The 8,297-nt window shown below is 44.5% G+C and overlaps 1 pseudogene; it reads right to left on the bottom strand.

Moving 5' to 3' along the window:
* Nucleotides 1-434: 434 nt before the first annotated feature.
* On the bottom strand, nt 435-2,497 carry LOC129042812 (olfactory receptor 7E24-like; annotated as a pseudogene).
* Between the last annotated feature and the right edge of the window lie 5,800 nt (nt 2,498-8,297).

The following is an 8,297-nucleotide window of genomic DNA, read 5'->3' as shown; positions in this document are numbered from 1 at the left end:
AGGTTGCAGTGAGCCAAGATCGTGCCATTGCACTCCAGCCTGGGCAACAAGAGTGAAACTCTGACTCAAAAAAATATAAAATAAAAAAAAAGAAAATGCTAAATGGTAAGAAAAAACAGCATAATAAAAATTTGTATGGTGTTGAAGGACAACCCATTTGAAGATAATATTTGAAGAAATCATATTAGAATTAAGTTCTTTTCTTACTTATTGGAGCTTGATACCTCTAAAAACTTCATCAATGGAATCACCTGTGGTGCTTTAAAAGAAAAAAAAAAAAAATCCACATACCACCACAGGTGCAAGTAAATCAGAATCTCATGTAATGAGACCCAGGCCTCATCATTTGTAAGCTTCCCTGGTGATTTGATTCAAAGACAAGCTTGAGTACCGGTGACATGGATCTCTAAAAATAACCTGCCTAAATAAATTCTCTAGAAGCAGTTTATAGAGAAATTCCACATGAACTCTGGAAGAGGATATGAATTTGGTGTATAGTATATCCTCACTTATCATCTTTGATAGTCTCTTGGAAACTTCACCTTTAAGCAAAATTATGTATAGTGAAACCACTTATTCCTCATCAACATCATAACAACTTTGAACACAACAATGGTGTTGGAGGACCTGCTGTATATTGCTTCCATAAAGTCGATGTTCAGGGAATTCCAAAATGAAGTAAGGACTTCCTGTATATAAAAAGATGGTTGTGATTCCACCTGGAGGACAGGGTTACTGGTCAGAAACTAAAGGAGGCTGCCTAGGTATAGAGGATTCAGTCATGAGGTTTATGCTAAACAAAGGATCCCAGAATACTCACACATTCCAGTTAAAGGCATGATGAAGAAAGCAATATTCACATAGGAAATGTGGAAAGGAATAAAAGCCATCAAGCAACAACAATAATGTGACTAAGGGGCAGGATTTGCAGATGTAGAGATTTAATGTGGCTGCCCTTTCTTACCCACACAAGAAAAAGGATGGAACAGATCATGAGATTCGACTGTTCTGCTGCACAGCCTCCACAAGGCACTTTGAATGTCCCTGTTTCTCAGGCAGTAGATGAGAGGGTTCAGCATGGGGGTGACCACAGTGTACATCCCTGATGCCACCACACCACTCCTGGGGGGTGGTGACACAGCTGAAGTCAGGTACATGCCAATGCCTGTTCCATAAAATAAGCAGACAACTGCCAGGTGAGAGCCACAGATGGAGAAGGCTTTAGACTTCCCATCTGACGATGAAATTCTTAGAATGGAGGGGACAATGTTAGAGTAAGACAAAAGGATCCCTGAAATGGGAAGAAAACCAAACATAGCACTATTTAATATATGAATATGCTATTGATGACGCTGTCAGAACAGGCAAGGTTGAGAAGTTGACATGGGTGACAGACAAAATTGGAGATTTCCACATTCTTGAAGAGAGTGAATCGTAACACAATCCATCCGACAGGCTAAGGTAAAAGGACACCAAAACGAAGAAGACACCGAGGTGAGGATTCATGATGACTGGATGCTGGGGGTGACAGATGGCCACAAATCAGTCATAGGCCATCAGAGTCAGGATCATGTCTTCTATACATGTGAAAAGGACCAAGAAAGACATCCGTGTCAGGCAGCCCGCATAAGAGACGACTCTGCTATGCCACTGCATGTCCACAATCATCTTGGGAACCGTGGCTGAGGTGAAAGCGATGTCAGCCCAGCACAGGTTGGAGAGGAAGAAGCACATTGGTCTGTGGAGGTGGGAGTCAGAGCTGACAGCCAGGATGATGAGCAGGTTCCTCAGCACCGTGACCAGGTACATGGACAGGGACAGCCCAGGGAGGACGGGCTGCAGTTCTGGATCCTCTGAGAGTCCCAGGAGGAGGAATTCTCAGACACCTGTGAGATTCCGTGGCTCTGTGTGACTTGGACACCTTGAGAAAAAAAGAGGACTGGAAAAATAGAAGATAAAAACCAGCCCTTAATGCCGTGTGTATATTTTGGGTGCAAGCAATTCACAAGGAACATTTTCACACTTGAGGACCATACACCGTCAGCAATAGTTCTCAGCTGTGACAAACCCAAAAATCTCAGAATTAGTACATGATTTCCTTTTTTGCTATTCAACTCTTTCTGTAGATACTACTTTAGAGAAAATCCACTGAAGAATGTTAGAAGACCAAAACCTAATATATAAGAAATCCGTGATCTCAGTAAAATACGGCCTACTCTTTTCAGAAAAAATAAAATGCAATGAAGATGCTCTTCTCTCTTTAAGAAAAAGATCTCAGTCTAATTGAAAGAAATTAAGAAGCAGTGAAATACCCTTTATTTTATTCTGACACCGTGCTACAAATTCCTTTGATGTAGAATATTTAAAAGGACGACACAAGAGTTAGGACCGCATTATCTAAAAATGAAATCGAACCTTATAGCTCTTAATCAGAAGACCTTTTAGCATGCCAGTTACTTTTCATATTTATTGCCATCCTTAGGTTTTCTGACATCATTTCTTCATAAAAGACCATGCATAGTCAAATGTGGGAGCTGTGTCTCCAAATTAATTGAATATATAACTCTTGGCCAAGCGCCATGGCTCACACCTGTAATCCCAGCACTTTGGGAGGCCGAGGCTGATGGATCACCTGAGGTCAGGAGTTCAAGAGCAGCCTGGCCAACATGGTGAAACCCCGTCTCTAGTGAAAACAAAGAAAAAAACAATTAGCCAGGCGTGGTGGTGGGTAAACCTAGCTACTCGAGAGGCTGAAACAGGAGAATCCCTTAGAACCTGGAAGACAGGGATTGTACACCCTGTGATACTAGTTTTGATATCCTAGGGAGATATTGCTCCTGACATCAGGGTGGGCGAACACCCTGTGATATTATTTGCAATATCCTAAAAAGATATTGCTCCTAACATCAGAGTGGGTGTACACCCTGTGATATTAATTGTAATATCCTACAGAGATATTACTCCTAATAATACAGTGGGTTTACACCCTGTGATATTGTTCAAAATGTATTATGGAGATACGACTCTTACTATCACAGTGAGTGTACACCATGTTTGTACACCCTGTGATATTATTTGTAACAACTTAAGAAATCTTACAGCTAATATCAAAGTGGGTGTACACCCTGTGATGTTGTTATATACTGGGTAGATATTACTCCTAATATCACAGTAAGTGTACACCACGTGTGTACACACTGTGAAAATATTTGTAATACCCTAGGAAGATATTACTCCTAATATCGCAGTGGGTGCACACCCTCTGATATTATTTGTAATAACCTAGGGAGATGCGACTCTTAATATTACAGTGGGTGTACACTCTGTGATGTTCTTTGTAATGTCCTAGGAAGATATTACTCCTAATATCCAAGTGGATGTACACCATGTGTGTACACTCTGTGATCTAATTTGTAATATCCCATAGAGATATTGCTCCTAATATCACACTGGGTGTGCACTCTGTGATATTATTTGTACTATCCTAGAGAGATACTGCTCCCAGTATGACAGTGGGTGTACACCCTGTGATAACCTGATTCTTAACATCCTAGAGAGATATTACCTCTAATATCACAGTTTCTGTACACCCTGTGGTGTTATTCGTATTATCCTAGGGAGATATTATTCCTAACATCACAGTGCGTGTACACCACGGGTGGACACCCTGTGATTTTATTTGTAACATCCTAGGGGGATATTACACTTAAGGTCACAGTGGGTGTTCACCATGTGTTTACACACTGAGATGTTACTCGTAACATGCTAGGGAGAAATTACACGTAATGTTACAGTGGGTGTACACCATGTGTTTCTGTGATGCTATTCGTAATATCTTAGAAAGTTATTAGTCCTAGTGCCACAGTGGGTGTCTACCATGTGTGTACACTCTGTGATGTTATTCGTATTATCCTAGGGAGATAGTTCTCATAACATCACCGTGGGTGTATATCATGTATGTACTGCCTGTGGTGTTATTGGTTATGTCCTGGGTTGATATTACTCCTAATATCACCGTGGGTGCACACCATGGGTGTACATTCTGTGATGTTATTCATAATATCTTAGGGAGGTATCACTCCTTATGTCATATTGGGTGTACAGCCTTGTGATATTATTGGTAGTATCCTTGGGACATATTATTCCTGTTATCAGAGTGGGTGTACACCCTGTGATAATATTTGCATTATCCTAGGGAGATATTACTGTATACCCTGTGATATTATTTGTGACCTTTTAGGGAGCTATTTCTCCTAAAGTGAGAGTGGGTATACACCCTGTAATATTCTTCCTAATATCACAGTCGGTGTACACCATGAGTGATATTTTTCCTAATATCCAGTGGGGGAGAGGATGATATTGCTTCCAATATCACAGAAGGGGTACACCCCCCTGTGATATTGTTCCGAATATCCAGGGAAGGAGAGGGTGACATGATTCCCAATATCACTGGGGGTGTACCACCTCCCGCCGGGATATTGTTCTTAATATGTGGAGGTGGAGAGAATAATGTTACTCCCAATATCACAGGGGGTGTACACCACCCCTGTTCGTAAACACCCCCTGTGATATTGTTCCAAATGGCCTGTGAAAGTGTAAATATGACTCCCATTATCGCACGGGGTGTTCAGCCCTGATGATATTGTTTTCTAACATCCAGGGAAGGAGAGTATATTACTCCCAATATCGCAGGGGTTGTACCCCTTTTTGTCTTATTGTGCCCAATATCCAGGAAAACAGAGGATGATATTACTCCCAATATCGAAGTAATTGTACAGCATCCCTGTGATATTCTTCCTCATATCCAGAAAGGAAAAGAATGAGATTACTCCCAACAGCGTAGGAAACTTATACCCGCGCTGTGGTATCTTTCCCGATATCCAGGTGGGGAGAGGATCATATTACTTCCAATGTCGCAGGGTGTGTACACCCCCTCTGTGATCTCGTTGCTAACATCCAGGTTTGGGGAGGATGACATTACTCCCAATATTGCAGGGGGTGTACACACACCTGTGAAAATCTTCCTCTATTCAGAGGGAGAGAGGATGGTATTACTCCCAGTACCGCAGGGGATTTACACAGCCCTGTGATACTCTTCCTAATATCCACAGGGAGAGAGGATGATATTACTCCCAATATCGCAGGGGGTGTACACAACCCTGTGATATTGTTCCTAATATCCAGAGCGAAAGAGCATGATATGACTCTCAATATCGCAGTTGGTGTACACACCTCCTGTCCTATTGTTCTGAATACCCTGGGAGGGAGAGGATAAAGTTACGTTGAATACGGCAGGGAATGTACACCCTCCCCCTCTGATACCCTTCCTGATGTCCAGGGGAAGAGAGGAAAATTTTACTCCCAATATCGCAGAGGCGGTACACCCCACCTGTGATGTTGTTCCCAATATGCAAGGTGGGAGAGGATGATACTATCCTCAATATCGCAGGGCTGTTCCCATCCCCAGTGACATTTTTCCTAATATGTAGGGGAGAGACAATTATATGACAGCAAAGGTCGCAGGGTCTCTACATCCCTTCCTGATATTGTTCCTAATATCCAGGGGGGGAAGAGGATGGTATCAAATATGAAGGGGGGTGTACACCCCCCTCCAGTACGATATTGTTCTTAATAATCGTGAGGGGAGACGATGATATTACTCCAAATATCGCAGGGGTTGTTCACCACCCCTGTGATATCGTTTCTGATATCCGGGGGGGATAAAATCATATTACTTCCAATATTGCAGGTGGCGTATACCCCATCTGAAATATGGCACCGAATATCCAAAGAGGGAGAGGATGGTATTAATACCAATATCGAAGTGTCTGTACACCCCCCTTGTGATATGGTTTTTAATATCCAGTGGGCGGGAGGATGATATTAGTCCCAACATCCTAGAGGGTGTACACTACCCCTGTGATATTGTCCCTAACTTCCAGAGGGGAGAGGATGATATCACTCTGAATATCTCAGAAGTTGTACATCTCCCATGATATTGTTCGTCATATCCAGGGAGGTGAAGGATCACATTCCATTGAATTTCGCGGCAAGACTACACGCACAGTGTGATATTGTTCCTAATATCCAAGAAGGGAGAGGATGATATTACTCCCAATAAAACAGTGGGTGTACATTACCCCTGTGTTATTGTCTCTAATATCCGGGGCCGGGGTAGGGGGGGAGAGGATAACATTCCCTCAAATTTAGCAGGTGGTTTGACGGCCCTTGTGGTGTTGTTTTAAATATCCAGCGGGAAGACAATAGTATTATTTTTGATAGTCCGTTGCTTCCGCTTCACCTTTCCGGAACTCTGAGGCCGGGAGGCGCCATGCAGTTTCCGTGTGATCCCCAATACCTTTGCTGTCTTCTGTACCAAGGGAGCCAAAAACGCAGGCCCGTTATCTGAGCCGATCCATAAGGGCAGTCGAAATCTAGGAATCAGATCTCAAAAAAGAACACGGGTTACTTCACGTGCTTTCTCAGTTCGTGTTGGATAGGCCTCCACCCACCCAGAGTAGGTACGCCCAAGAACTAGTAAATACTTGTTACCTCCACACTTTGGCATCTCTGTGAAGTCTACCTGGAGATCTTCAAAGGGGGCTGATCCATAAGCTCGTATGCCAGGCGGAACGGCTGGACCTTGCCTCGCATCATGCTGTCGGCAGGTAACACACCGCTGCCTCACCGTTTTGGCAAGGGCTGACAAAGACGAGATGTAGAAATACCGGCCTAACAACTTTTCCAATGACTCCTGACCTCCATGGGTGGTTTCTTGCACAGCCAGTACAACTGCAGCTCCTAGCAGCTGTGGCACAGCTACTCTCCCATCTGGTAACCGAATCCATCCTTCCTCCATCACTTGTCCTTCCCTCTACATGGAGAAAGTCCTCTTCTTTTTTAGAAGAAGTAGGTACAAGATCAGGTGCTTGAGGGAGCACTGATGCCCAGAAGGGGGCAGATGCTGCTTTTCGAGCCTCTGAGTCAGCGCGGGAATTCCCCAAACCCACCGAGGTGGAAGCTCGCTGGTGTCCTCTGCAATGCATAACTGCCACCTTGTGGGGTTTCCATACTGCTTCTAATCATTGCAAGGTTTCTTGTTGATATTTTCTGTCTTTTCTCCCAGAGTTCAATAGGCCCTTTTCTTTCTATCACGCTCCATGCACTTGAAGGGTTAAAAAGACATACCGAGAATCAGTGTAAATGTTTACAATCTCACCCTCACTGAGTCCTAAGGCCCGAATGAAAGCAATGAGTTCAGCTTTCTGGGCTGAAGTGGCCTGGGCCAATGATCTGGCTTCAACAACAGTGTCCAGGGTTACCACTGCATACCCTGCACCTCTCCTTGGGGGTTGAAGAAGCTGCTCCCATCCACGTATAGTTCCCAGTCTACTGATGCCTAAAGCTGGTCCCGGAGGTCAGGTCTGCTAGAGTCGACTGAGTCCAACACTTCCACACAATCAGGCTCGACAGGGCTCTCTGATACCGGGAGCAAGGTGGCGGGGTGTAGGGTGTTACAAACTTCAATGGTTACACGGGGATTTTCACATAGCCAAGTTTGGTACTTGGTGAGTCTGGCATTCGTTAGCCAATGATGTCCTTTAGTGTTCATGAAAGTCACCACAGCATGGGGGCCCTTTATCTTCAGGTTTTGCCCAAGAGTCATCTTATTTGCTTCTTGTGCTAGCAGGGCAGTTCCTGCCAAGGCCTTCAAACAGGGGGACATCCTTTAGTAGACCCGTCTAGTTGTTTAGAGAGGTAGGCCACCGGCCTTGGCCAGAGCCCAACCGTTTGGGTTCAAAGTCCAGCTGCCATCTTTTCTCTCTCTGATGCATACAATGGGAAAGGCTTTGTCAGATCGAGTAGCCCCAGGGCTGGGGCTGCCAGAAGTTTTTCCTTTAACTCATGAAAGACTTGCTGTTGTTGGGATCTGCATTCCAAAGGTTCCCGGTCCCCGTCCCCTTTGTGACCTCATACAAAGGCTTGGCTAATACTGCAAAGTTTGGGATCCCCAGTCTACAAAACCCCACAGCTCCTAAGAATTCCCTCACCTGCCTTCTGCTCTTGGGCTCCACTAGATTGCAAATGACCTGCTTTCTTTCTGATCCCGGGCTGCGTTCTGACCCCTGTCGGATAGTAAATCCCAAGTCACGTACCTGCTGTCGGCAGATCTGAGCTTTCTTGTTGGACATCTTATACCCACAGTCCTCCAGGTGCTGGTGTGGGGCATCTGTTCCCTTGGCACACCCGACTGCCGTTGGGTGTCCCAGCAGAAGGTCATCAACCTACTGCAGCAA

This window comes from Pongo pygmaeus, chromosome 7 (assembly GCF_028885625.2).
Source record: "Pongo pygmaeus isolate AG05252 chromosome 7, NHGRI_mPonPyg2-v2.0_pri, whole genome shotgun sequence".
Lineage (NCBI taxonomy): Eukaryota > Metazoa > Chordata > Mammalia > Primates > Hominidae > Pongo > Pongo pygmaeus.
Note: the sequence above shows the minus strand (reverse complement) of the source record. Positions and strands in the feature narration are given on the sequence as shown.